The following is a 13467-nucleotide window of genomic DNA, read 5'->3' on the forward strand; positions in this document are numbered from 1 at the left end:
AGAAATAAATGGTTAAGTCGTACATGCGTCGAGTGGCGTGCATAGAGGGTATGCACAGGGTATGCAGATGATATAAAATTAAGAAAATCTCCAGTACGAATTATAAAAAACTTAAGGATAGACATTGTAAGAGTTTCAAAAAGCTTTACCGTTGATTATTTTTAACTCGTACTGGAGATTTTCTTCACTTTATATCATCTACATACCCTGGGCATACCCTCTATGCACGCCACTGTTGATGCTTCTGTTGGTTCGGGAAACTCTATGATAATTTAGAAGCTCTATGATAGCTTTTCATTCAAAATCCGATATAGTATCACTAGATAAACAACGGTAGTGCGCGAAAGGGTACACAAGGCTTAGCCACAAGGCAATGTTTTATCACATGGGATTTTACTCAGTACTTCATTACCTCAGCACCTCCTCATATTCTTCAGAATTACCAGGACACCAGGAATCTAGGATCTATCCGAACTTTTAGATATCGCCGCGTAACGATCTCATGTCTTTACTACTAATATCTATACATGCGCTTACAGGAGTTCATTTGAGGTAATTGTAAGTTACATGTGCCATGTACAAGCACCACCTTGACTTAGAAATTTGCCCAAAGATATAGCTTCCATGGATAATGGGTTGCTAAGCCACTGAAGTCTGCTGCCGTTCGCTTGTTTTAGGTTTTGTAAGTAATATACCTATAGCCTATAATATATAGCCCAACTATCCGGGAGTTATAACGCTAATGGCTATATAATTGCTATAAGCCCGGGTTTATTGATATTATAACTTGATGTACGTTCTATAGCGACTATAGAAGTCTTATGAAGTGGTTTTTTGTTCTGTTAATTCTTGATGTTACCCCCTCTGCTACGCCAAGAGTTTTTTTCCGAAAATTTTTAGATAGCCAAACGTGTACGACTAGTACACCTACCAACCTCTAAGCCGTAGGGGTCGTGTCTACTTAACGTTTCTTTGAAAAAGCCTCGCTAAAGGCGAAACCTTATGCCTCGTAAGATAGACCGTTGCCTCGTCGGAAGAATGGCGGAATCCTTACAATGCAGGTTGTATACAAAACTTGTTTGACCAGAATCGAGAGAGAAAAAAAAAAGTGGCGGGCAAGTTCGCCTACAATAGCATTCCGGCGTCGGTCTCGGTAACGCCCTCCGCCTCCCGTCCGCCCGCACCCCGCGTCCCCGCCGCCGTCAGTCCGCGACCAAACGCGACCGCGTGCGTTCAGCCTTATCATGTGGCTAGCAAATAAAAACTATCACAAAAACTTAATCAACCATAACTAGAAATTTTTGCTAGCATTAAAAAAGACAATTATATCTGTAACATAAATTTTAAATAAGATGTATCAGTAATAAAACATAATAGCAGTAGTAGTGAGTAAGCGTTAATTAAAAATTAATAATAATTCATTAATCGTGCGTAAAATAGAAGTTATAAGTGAGGTGTTACGGTGGTTTACGATTCTGTTATCGATTTTCGACGTTACTACTCCCGGACAGCTGTTTTGAGGATCCGAATGGAACACGCTAGAACGCGACTGTTTCGTTAATTTTCCTGTTTAAAATCGATTTCTAGCGTTTAGGGATATGTTAATTTGTCTTTAGAACGAATTTTTGAAGACATAGACTCATTTGGAATACACTTAATTTCGTTTATTTTTAGAAAAAATCGGATTACCAAGTGAAGTGTTGTGAATAACCTGCATAATTTCAGTGTTTACAAAAAATTAAGTGATTTATAATCTGTTTTTAAACAGTGAACGTGAATAATTGGAAAATAATTGGAAAGGGAGGTGTAGTGATATACGAAAAATTAGTTATTACTGTGCCATTATATTTGGATTCTTTTCGTGGATGTGGATTTAAACCTGCTAATAAGGTAAGGGTAGAGTTTAATGAGCAGTATTTACTAGTTATTTTTAAGTTATTTGTTGAAATGTTCCGTTAAATAGCACGCCATGCAATTCTGGTTCCGATAGGCCTAATGCGTTCGACGCCGAAGTCATTGCGCCCGGTAAACTTGGTTCCTATTTCGTAGAACTCCATGCTCTAAATTCAAACCTTTTACGGACTTTACGATTGACTACGTGAACTGTTTTTGATCTTTGCCTTGTTATTAAAATATAAGTGTTTTGAAAAAAACATCAGGACTTTAACTTTTTTGAAGTGAACTTTTGATTGAAATAAAAATCCAGTCTTTGTTAGCTACTTCATTAAATCTACCTCAAAGATTAAGGCAGTTATTACATACAAGATTCAATAAACACATCTTATACTTATCAACTGGAGAGCACAACCAGTATACTATGCAAGTCAGTAGTTCTGATTGTTCAAACATAGAGATAAGAAAATATAAAAATAGAGAAACAACTAACTGCTTCAATATATACTTCAAGCCCAATATAAGCACCTTGTAGGTAGGTAGGTACCTTGCATACTGACAGTCTTTTGCTTATGATATCCATAAAAATCAAGATGATTCGAGAAAAATCGGTAAACAATTAATTACTGTGCATACTGTAATTTTACGAAGGTATAATACCTAAGTCTTATATGGACTAGGAATCCATAAATTTTTAAGTTCTAAAGACAATAAATAAATAATATTGCAATAAATTTAAAAACCATTGCCTCGATAATTTATTGGTGTCTTGAACTTTGGTCACTAGCGCAACTCGAACGTGTTCGCTCTCTTGCTTACTTGGTCATTATTTTGTGAAAAACTTACTGCTTTGAACTCTTAATGACCAAGTAAGCAAGAGAGCGAACATGTTCGAGCGCAACAGTGACAAAAGTTCAGGACACCAAAAAAATTGTGAATGACCAAGTAGAATAGCCATAGGAAGGTTTGGAAGCAAAGCAGAGTGTGTTCTACAAACAATATGGCTTTCGTCAAAACCAAGGACCAGGAGATATTTTAGTACAAGCACAAGCACATTAAAGCGCTTGCTAATTAACTTGATGTGTCATATAGGCTTTTGACCGAGTCTGGCATGAAAGCATTAAGCAATCATGCCGGACCCGGTCAAAAGCACAAGGAAACCCATTAGCCTTATAAACTGGATATCAGATTTCCTTAGGGACCAATCATAAGCCTAGATGGATTCGCGTAAGATCAAATGGTAATCAATTTAGGTGTCTCTCAGAAACCATTTTCCCCATCTTTGCTTTTTCTTCTGTACACGACTGATCTGCTGAAACCCAGTATCTTAGGGTATGTAGAAAAAGCCTCCTATCCTTTGTCCAGTAAGCGTGTGATGAGATTTTTAGAGGTTTTGTTATTGAAATGTATTAATTTGACCTGAAATGTGATTATATGTGAATAGATATACTAAGATAACGTCTTCCGAATCATGTCGAATTTAATTCTACCAAAACGCTAGCCTGTTTACTCAGCGCATAACAGAATCCATCCTTCCTGACTCCGTCTTTCCAAAGTGTCTCCGTTCTGTTGTGTTACTGTTCTAAACATACCGTACACGCTCAACACAGCTGGCAAGAAATGTGGCATCCTCTATGAGATCTAGTGGTACTCCGGAACAGCTTCTCACTTTATATCCAAGCGTACGTTCGATCGTCTCTAGACAAACTGGCTAAACGAAATGGCTCTGCAAAGTACCAGTTCGAAGCATAGGATTCGGTAGATTCATTAGCGACCTAGCAAATCATCAGCTCTGCGAAGAATTTTACCAAATATATTTCGGTGAAAGTATTTGGGCACTAGTTATATGATTTGTTTCTCTTATCACCTTTCCTCTTACAAACTGCGAGACAATGTGCACTGTTATTCTAGCCGAGGCTTGTAAAGAAATAACTTTGTACTTTTTTTTTCATAATGATAGGTTTGCGCTTGACAACTATCATGCCTGATGGAAAGCAATGATGCGGTCTTCATTAACCTTGAATGCGCGAATCTGACTGGCACGAGTGTTTCTCTTCTACATAAGCCTCTCTAGTCTTAGGAATTATAATAAATTAGGGAAATAGGTAGTAATTAAACTAATAGTTACCTTAAATTGTAAGTGGTTTCACGGATACAGTATCCTGTATCCAACTAATAAATAATTGTTAATCACACAAAGTTAACTAAATTAGTTAGGCACTTCCATTCCAAGTACCTAATTAAAAAAAAGGTTATCCTCCCAACTAACAGGTACGATGAATTAATGATAGTACTTAAAAACGTTATTAGAGATGCAGCTGTAGCCAAACTGCCTTACGGCGATGATCAAGACTCTGGAGTTCAGCCAAATGTGGTGAGTCCTCGCCTATAAGTCTCCTGGCTTGACGATCCAAAGCATCTAAAGCGGCCAACTGGTACTTAGCGAAGACATCATGAACACGATTGCAGAACTTCATGCACGACCGAAATTGAGCCTGATATAAAATAACCAGTTTGTGTGGCTTGAAGTACCGCTAGACTTTAATAGACCAAGTTTTTTGGCGGCAATTTGGGTACTGTTTCTGCCGAAGTTTACGTTAGCTGAGATACCAACACCCAGGAAATCAATTTGATTAGATAGTAACGGATATATACCACGAAAGTTGGAGTCAGTTTGAAAGTACTCCGTTTATCTGTAAGCAGACACGCTTGCATTTTAGTAACTTTTAACTTTATCAAATTGGCTTCAAAACAGAAAACATCTTAAAGGATGGAGTTCAAGCGTTCTGTCATCTCTCTGAGATCACGTAGCTTAAGGAAAACTAGGATTAACATCCACTAGATGCGAGCAATGACTATTTCTCGATCGTTTGCTCAAGTAGTTCAATATCCAGTCATGCAGATTCGATAATAGTCTGTTTGCTGGAAGATTGATACGAAGGCTTTCAAGCCATACCCGGTTTTAGAAATATCTAGAGAGGCAGTATAGTGCCTCTCCGTGTCCTCTTCTCCTGTCCTCTCCTTCTCGATGGATTCAGCCCAAACGTTTGAGTTTCACACGAGTAGAACTTAAACAGGCGGAACCGACAATGGCGGCCTGAGAGTAGGTCTTTAGATTCTGCTCTTATTTTCTTTTTTGCTCCGTGCTTTTTGCAGAGTATTGAGGTGATCGTGATTGTCATATAGTTCGCCGAGTCAGTCCGACTCCGTTTTTTGGGTACCGGCTGCACATTAGCTATCTTCTTCTACTCTTAGCAAGAAATGTTATAGGAGTGTCAGAACAGGAGAAATTTTAGGTGTCATATTTAACAGCTTAGCCCACATATTTAACATTCTTCTGCGTATATAATTTTCATCCCTCCTCATTACATTACATATTTACTCATCATTTTTTGTCTCTGGCGCTAATTTCAAACTTTCGCCTATATTTCGTATCTATCTATCCCTTCCTGTCACATCCATATCAACATTATAAGGTCCATTATAATGTCTATTTTTTTTTAATTTAACAAAATTTTGTTTTTGTTTTTATCTTCAATCAAATAGGTACAAATAAATATTTTCCATGCAGAGTAGGTATATTTTTATTTGCGTAGATAATCATAATTTGTAATGTTTGTGGAGGGTTCTTGTTTAAATTGATATTAATTAGTTTATTATTAAAACGACCTGAACCTTGCTAAAACGCGATGCCCTCTTGTTTATGCTACCTTTTGCTGCTCGAAAGCGAATCAATACCGTCTCATATTTCGCTTGAAAGGTCGCTTTAACTTACAGGCATACCTACCATACATAGTAAGTTACTTTTTACTGTATTTACTGCAGGTAAATACTAAGTAACTTACTTACGTACCTCGTAAACTTATGGCTACTTTCACCACCAAAACATTTTGTCTTTATTATATTATCTAGTGAACAATTTACTCGGCACTTGACAGTTGTTGTTTGAGTTTTCGAATAGTTTGCACTTACATTGTCTACCCATGAGTCTAGTTAAAACGACAAAACGAAGAGTCTCTGATATTAAATGTTTTGCTTCATTAATGAATGTCACAGAACTTATTCCTGATATGCAGTGGCGTGCACTTCATACATGCACAAAAGCACTGCTTACCCTTAAATTGAAATATAGCTCGTCTAGGAGGAGGATTTTTGCCACTTTATGTATGAATACCCTGGTAAGAATACTACTGCACGCCACTGCTGTTATGAAGTTGTTGTTTTCATCATTATCAACCCATTTAAGAAGGGTGTAGGTAGAACACTGGCCTAGTGCGGATTGGTAACCAGGTTGCTCTTCTAATAATTATAAATGTGAGATGGTGTTAGCAAAAAAAAAACACCCGGCTAAATTTGTTGTGGGCTTCTTCTTAGACCAGGACGCGACAAGTTCACGAATATGGCTATCGCCATCATTTCACTACCGTGTCATTCTCATGAAATGTACGCATCAAAAGTGCCACCGATGGGCCTACTTGAACAAAGATATTTTTGACTTAGTTGAGAACTCTCAGGCATAAGGGTTTACTCACCATGTTTTCCTTCACCGTATAAGCAAGTGATAATTCATTGCTTAAAATGCACATAACTTAGAAAAGTTAGATGTGCGTGCCGCGGTTCGAACTCGGCCCGCCTCGACAGTGAAGCCACTCCTAACCACGAGGCTATCACAACTTTACTACCTTAAAATAGTATTTAGATATGTCATTCTGCTATCTATCGTTTTATCCTACTATTCTAGTTATAATTATTATTTACTAGTGGCTCCCCGCGTCGTCTACCGTATAGGTACAATTTCTGATAAGTCACCCGTTAAAACTTTTGGCATCACCCGCCTGCGCTACTACTTCGTTTTCTCTGTTCCCTATAGTCGCAGCTTGATGTTTAATAGTGTGTAACCTTTCTTAATTAATTAACTATACTGACATAATACTTAATATCATGCTTTTTAATTTACCTCAATATTTGCAGGTAGATGTGAACGACAAAATATGCGTGAAACACACAAGATGATAACTTCTATAATATAAGTGTTTAGTACCTACCTAGCATATTTTTTCCAAATAAAAAAATTGAATTGAATTGAATTAAGAATTTAAATATCAAATGCAAAAATGATCATTTTAATCCAACAAGTTCTAAAGATTAGCGAGTTCAAACAAAATAAACAAACAAAACAAAAAGCTCTTCATCTTGATTATAAGTGTATACAGATTAATACCTACCTAATATATAACCTAATATAAAAAGGCACCATTAAACCCTAACTAAGCGAACATTTAAATTATTTTTTGGTTTATTGGTTGAAAGAGAGAAGAGAAACAAAGTCTATTTTTTATCCCAGGAAAACTTACGGTTCCTACGGGATTTGTAAAAAACCGTAATAAACGCGGACGAATAACGGATAGCTACAGCAAGATAATAAGAAAACAGATTTTGCATAGAGGTTTTACTTGCATGCCAGAGACTTAGAAACTTTTATCCCGGGAAAACAAGGAAAGAGAACCCGCGGCAAACAGCTAGTCGACTATAAAAGCGGACTCCCACATGACACGGTGCCAGTCCCCGTTTAGACTCGGTGAAATACGAGTTCCTTCCACCGCTCCAGAGCTCGATGACGGAACCATAAACTACAGTCGCGATTAACTGTAACCGTATTTCAATTTTATTGCACTCTACGATTGTCCTGACTCATAGTTATTATAGGTTCAGACAGACATAACATCTGTATATACAACGTGTAACCGAATTACGAAATAATGTTGAAGGATGCATAAGTATGCTTCATAAGGAATCACCATGTAAAAATATCAAATTAAAAGGAGCATTTTTATTTAATATACAAACGAAGTCAAGTGTTTACTTATGACAACCCTATTGAAGATAGAAGACTGACACGCGCATAGTACCTACGCCCAATAAAGTTACAGGAGACATGATTTTAATTTAACATGTGATGCGTGTGGCTGTCTCTGATCTCTTTCAGTAAAAGCTATGGCAGTTTTTTACTCAAAAACTATTAGGTTTTCATTTACACGTTGTATATAAAACAGACAGAAACTGATGGACAACGCTGCCGTTAAGAAAATAATACTTTTTTTTTGTCGTGGTGGAAAAGCTTTATGTAGGACTCGTTTACCCGAACTAAAAACCACCACGGCATGTCCCTCTCGTTGGCTTTATTGGACGTCCGGGGAACCCGTTGTATACTTCCCAGACGTCTACTGTGTGGTGACGGCAGATGAGAACACAATTGTCACCACCCCTCCTCTTCCTGCGGGGGTAGTACGAGGCGAATAGCAGCGTCCTCCGTGCTACCACTACCGTCAACTGCGATCAACAACCATGGGAGAGAGCTTTAATTCTTCGCTCACATAATTAATCACCAAGGTACGGTGAAGTGGTGTGCACTTTATATATGCACAAAAGCACTGCCTATCCTTTTTTTTAATAACACATATTATGAGAAAGGTTTTTGCATATAAGTAATGCACTTTAACTACTATATATACCTGACAATGGACTTTTATAGTCCCTTGATGATGAAAAAGTTTGTAACGGGCTTCTTTAAGACCAGCAGGGCTAAATGTCCAGCCAATATCTCTATCGGCTCTAAAGGCCGCTAAGGTGCAAAACAATTTTTATTTTTTTTTTATTCTGTCTTCGACGGTAGGGTGATAACAACTCACAGCCGAAGCCTCCAACCAGACCAGCCAGAGAAAGTTCAGAAAATAAAAATTCCCAAATTGCCCCTGCCGAATAGTAGAATAGAATAGAATAGTAGAACAATTTCTCGTATTCTTGCGCTTCGTCCAAAACACGGAAAAACCACAGTCTTGCAACTAAGGATGTTTTGGACGCGATTAAAAAGCACGGATTATGAATGACGTTTAAACTGCAAGTGAGTGCAATGACAGAGCAATGTCTGTTGGCCTTAATAGGGTACTGTCAACTAATATATAAACATAGTATGTACAAATAGGCGCTCCACGATACAGATTTATTTTTTACTTATTTGTATCAAGCAAAAAGGCCCGCAAAAAAAACATAAAATACTACTAAGAAACAAAACATTATTAAATAAAAGAACAACATTTACTATGACATACCTACTTAAAAACAAAACAAAAAATACGTACACCTAAAAAAGGTTTTTTTTTTTCAAAGTATATTAAGTGCCTGTCTAGAGGGATTGTATTATTATATGTTACAAAAAGATCAGTGCAGTTGAGGAGAACTTAGGTAACAAACAAACAGACAACCAGACACATTTTCGCACTTAAAATATTAGTACAGATAGATTGAGATTAAAGATACACACTGTATGCGACATTGTACCGGAAGTCGTAAAGCTAAAATAGTTTTTATCCAATATTCTTAAGTTATCAGTTATCAGCAATCTTGAAGTCATTATCACAAGCCGTGTACAGAATAGATACGAAAAAGATATTTACTATTGTATTTGAATTCAATACCGGCAACTACAGAAAAGGAAAAACTGCGAACTGCATTCAAAAGGTATTCAGAAGTTCGCCTGCGATCACTAGGTGGTACGGCTTTGCTCAATGCCTAGACTGTGTCGCAGTTTAGCAATCGTACAGTCAACTAACATGAGTATCACGAGTCGCAGGAAATCGCTTTTTACAGGCCATAGAGAATACACTAATAACATCTAGTACATGCATTCCTCCTTCAGTCGTGCTCCTCATGTCTGAGGGTCATGAATATTAATGACTTTCTTCTTACGATCATTCTATCTCCAGCAACTTTGCGAGCATCGTAGACGGTAGTGTCGAGCAAGCAGCGAATCTGGTCCGACCAACGCATCTGAATGCGGTCGCGTAATCTCTTTCCTTCCACTTTGCCAGAGACTTTACGGGACCATGAGATTTTGAAATCTCTTCATAAGATCAATACCCAGCGATGGATGTCCATTAATTGGAATGATTAGTTTCGTGTCAGCTTATGTACGTTCGCGACTTAGATAACTTGTCTTTGGTCGTGACGTAAGCGACGAGACGGCGCGAAGACGCAATTAGGTCGTGGTCGGCTCAGATCGAGTTTCATTGGAATATTTATTTAAAATAAAAAATACTCACTAGCTTAATTATTTTTGTAGCTGTTCGTTTCCATCAATTGGAAAATGCCACGTGGGTGTGGCTTTCATCACTAAATTGATTTTTACTAAAAAAATATTAATTTAATAAATATTGTAGAAATAATGATGTTATTATTTCTGCAAGATATTGTATTCTCCATACACGCAGCCCGTTTACAATTAGGTGGTTTTAACTTTGATCGGAACTTCTGTGAAATGTATTACATAATTAAGATAGGGTTGGCCACATTATTTTGCGGAATGACGTATTGAAACTTTCGTTTACTACATCTTATTTTAAGTCCGACTGTAAAAGCACCCGGTGAAGCGGGTCGTCACTTACATAATGTGTATTTGTCCTAAAGTTACTTGCTCTACAGTCGTTGCGTTAAGCTTTGCCCTCGCCTTTCTATGTACGCAATCCATAGATATAGTTACATACAGTTTTTTTGTGAGTTGAGGACACTGACCTCTGTTATCAACACACTGAAGTGGTTGTCACTAAACAAATGACGGCTTCAATTTTGCCCCCATTTGAAGCGCCAAATTTGTCATACAGGTGTCTCTGGAAGTAATAATAGTGGTTCAATTCGTATTTGAATTTATTTAACACAATGCATAATGTTAAGTTTAAAATACATGATTTCTAAGTTTAATTATAATGTAACGTATGAATGACAAGTTATTTTTAGAATTAAATACGCGAATTACTAAGACATAAGTAGGACATAGTATAGTAGGTAAACTGATTTGATTGGTGAGGCTCTTCATATCTTAATTAATATCTTTGTTTTTGTTAAAAAGATTAATGTTTATAAGGAGAGCACTGTCGCCTTAAACACAGGTTTATACCTAGCTTAGGGACGGTTGATTTCTGTATATTATGTAAATTATAAGAATTATATAAGTTATACCTTTTGTGCAGAAGTAATGTAAGTTGTATCCATGTTTTATTGAGCAATAAACAATATTATTATTAGTCATTACAATGGTACCACACTACCCTCATATTTTTGTATACTTTTAACGGATAGCTGCATGTGAATTAATTATTTTGGCATGTTGAATTAAGTCTTTTTTTTTTGTATAGCAAGCTCTGACTTGCAATCTCAGCAAACCTTATAATGTAGCTTAAGTTTTCATGTAAGTGAATACTGTTCTTATGAAAACAATAAATTTCTTAAACCGCAATATCATAAAATCATTTATTGAATCAAAACATTTCCCAATCAGGTATATTTTTAATATTTTAATAAATTCATTTTCATTTTTGGTGTTTCTGGTTTCTAGCCATGTTATGTTTAGCAACTTGGTAAGCTTCACGCTGAATGCGCCAATAAATTGGAGGCAAAAACCTAGTGGTTTTAATACGTTGAAGCGAACTTCGGTGCACGCTCGACATTATGTGCAACTCTGCATTTCACATTCGCGTCTGTACTGTACGATTGCTAAGCTAAGGTTTCTGCAGTCTATACATATAGTTAGCTATACCAAGTATTGAAAGCATGACCTCATCGAAGAACGACCTTTTGTCAATTCATTGTACGCTGTATTAATAAATACTAACCTAGTACCTAGTTGACACCGTATAGGTATTAAACATTAAATTAATTTCAAGTAAATAGCTAGGTTTTAAAATTTGATGTGTTTGTTGGTTTGTATGAATGAAAGAATGAATTATATATATGTATATATTTTATTATTATAAAAAAAGAAAAGTATAACAAAACAACGTATACAATCCGGCGGCCTTATCGCTTGATAGCGATTTCTTCCAGGCAACCAATGGAAAATAAAATTAATACAGAAAATATTGTGGTGCATTTATACAGTATATATTATAAGTAAAAAATATTTCATTACCTAAATAAATAAATACATTTTATATTTCAACAATACTTGTTACGAAATAACATAATTTAATCACACGGTCAATTTTTCCATAGAGTCAAAGTCAAATAGGCACAGAGATGGCACTTTTGATGCGTTTATTTTTGATTTCATAGTCGTGAGTAGTAATGGTTATAACTACATTCGTAAACTTAAAACACAAATCTAAGAAGAAGCCCAACAAATTTAGCCGGGTCTTCTTTTTGTTATCACCATCTATCTCACATTGTCACTTGAAAATATTTAAGAAGCAACCTGGTGAGAGCAATAATAGTGTTTTTAATATTAACAGTAAATTGATGTGCCAGAGAGTGATCAAAAAACTCTTTTGCTTCTGGATTTACTTAGACCTACTCTGTTCCTATGCAGTCTGGCTGAATGGAATAGTCAAGATAAGATTCAAAATACGTAGGGTTTTTTTGTCCGTTATTTTTTATTAGCTGAAGCTTTCGGTAGTGTTTTGGTTCTCGGACACAGAACGCAGTCGTCTTTGAAACGGCGAGTTTAGCAAGTGATGATGCTGTCTAAGACGGTAGAGGCTAACTGCCAATCTCGTATTATCGCAGTTATATTAAACCCGTAACCCTAATTAATGACAACCGAAAGTCAAAAACTAAAAAAATATATAATATCGTGGGAATTATTTGTTCATAGTTTCCCACAAATTCTACAATATAGATAGGTATATGAACTATATGTTAATATGTTGTATAAATAGCGGATAACTATGAGCAAGTGTACATAAATAACTTTTTTGCCATTTATATTCGGTGAAATCGCGTAATTGATGGCAAAGAAAGATATATTTATTTTAACATATTCGATTCTAACCTTCTTGAGGTACCCCGGTCATATAGATATTGCCAAATTTCCAAAGCAAATGATAAAAATGATTTCGACTCATGAAAAAGATTTTTATTCGCGCGATATGTTGCGTCGCTTGTTTAATATATTATTGTTCAATCCCGTGTAATTTTTTGGAGCTATATAATATAGGTATATATATATAATACGTTTGCATTAAAGCAATCACTTGCTATAAGAGAGAAGGAAAACATTGCGACGAAACTTGCATGCCTGAGAGGTCTTAATAATGTTCTTAAGACGTGGAGAAGATACCCGTGCAGTGTTAAGTTTATTTATTTGTTTATTTCTTTAATAGGAAGCCAACATCGTATACAATGCCTTATATTATCTAGTATAAATATAATAATAGTATTATAACTTATACCTACTTTGTATACCATACAGGCTAACCCTGCAGTCATTGTGTAATTAAATCGTTCTTTAATAATAAAAAGAGAATACACACTTTAAAAAAATACAAAGGAGGATTACGTAAAAACTGTTTTCTAACACAGAGTGAAAATTATAAAAAAATATCTAAATCCGCTTCTTTAAATGCACAATTCTACGCTGAGGCAATTCTATTAATTTGTTAATAACGATGATGATGATAAATTGAAACGATGTCTTAGAGTCACTAAAACAGACATATTTGCTTTGCAAGTGTTTCTAAAGTAGGCAGTGGCGTGCATAGAGGGTATGCACAGGGTATATAGATGATATAAAATGAAGAAAATCTC

At 36.0% G+C, this 13467-nt stretch overlaps 1 protein-coding gene across 1 annotated transcript in view; it reads left to right on the plus strand.

The window, feature by feature from the left end:
• Window positions 1-1277: 1277 nt before the first annotated feature.
• LOC120629103 (protein winged eye) overlaps window positions 1278-13467 on the plus strand; it is a 146211-nt gene continuing 134021 nt past the window's right edge. Inside the window, exon 1 of the mRNA XM_039897865.1 lies at window positions 1278-1890. The gene's annotated coding sequence lies outside the window, so the exon portion shown is untranslated. The remainder of the gene's footprint in view (window positions 1891-13467) is intronic.

This window comes from Pararge aegeria, chromosome 14 (genome assembly GCF_905163445.1).
Source record: "Pararge aegeria chromosome 14, ilParAegt1.1, whole genome shotgun sequence".
Lineage (NCBI taxonomy): Eukaryota > Metazoa > Arthropoda > Insecta > Lepidoptera > Nymphalidae > Pararge > Pararge aegeria.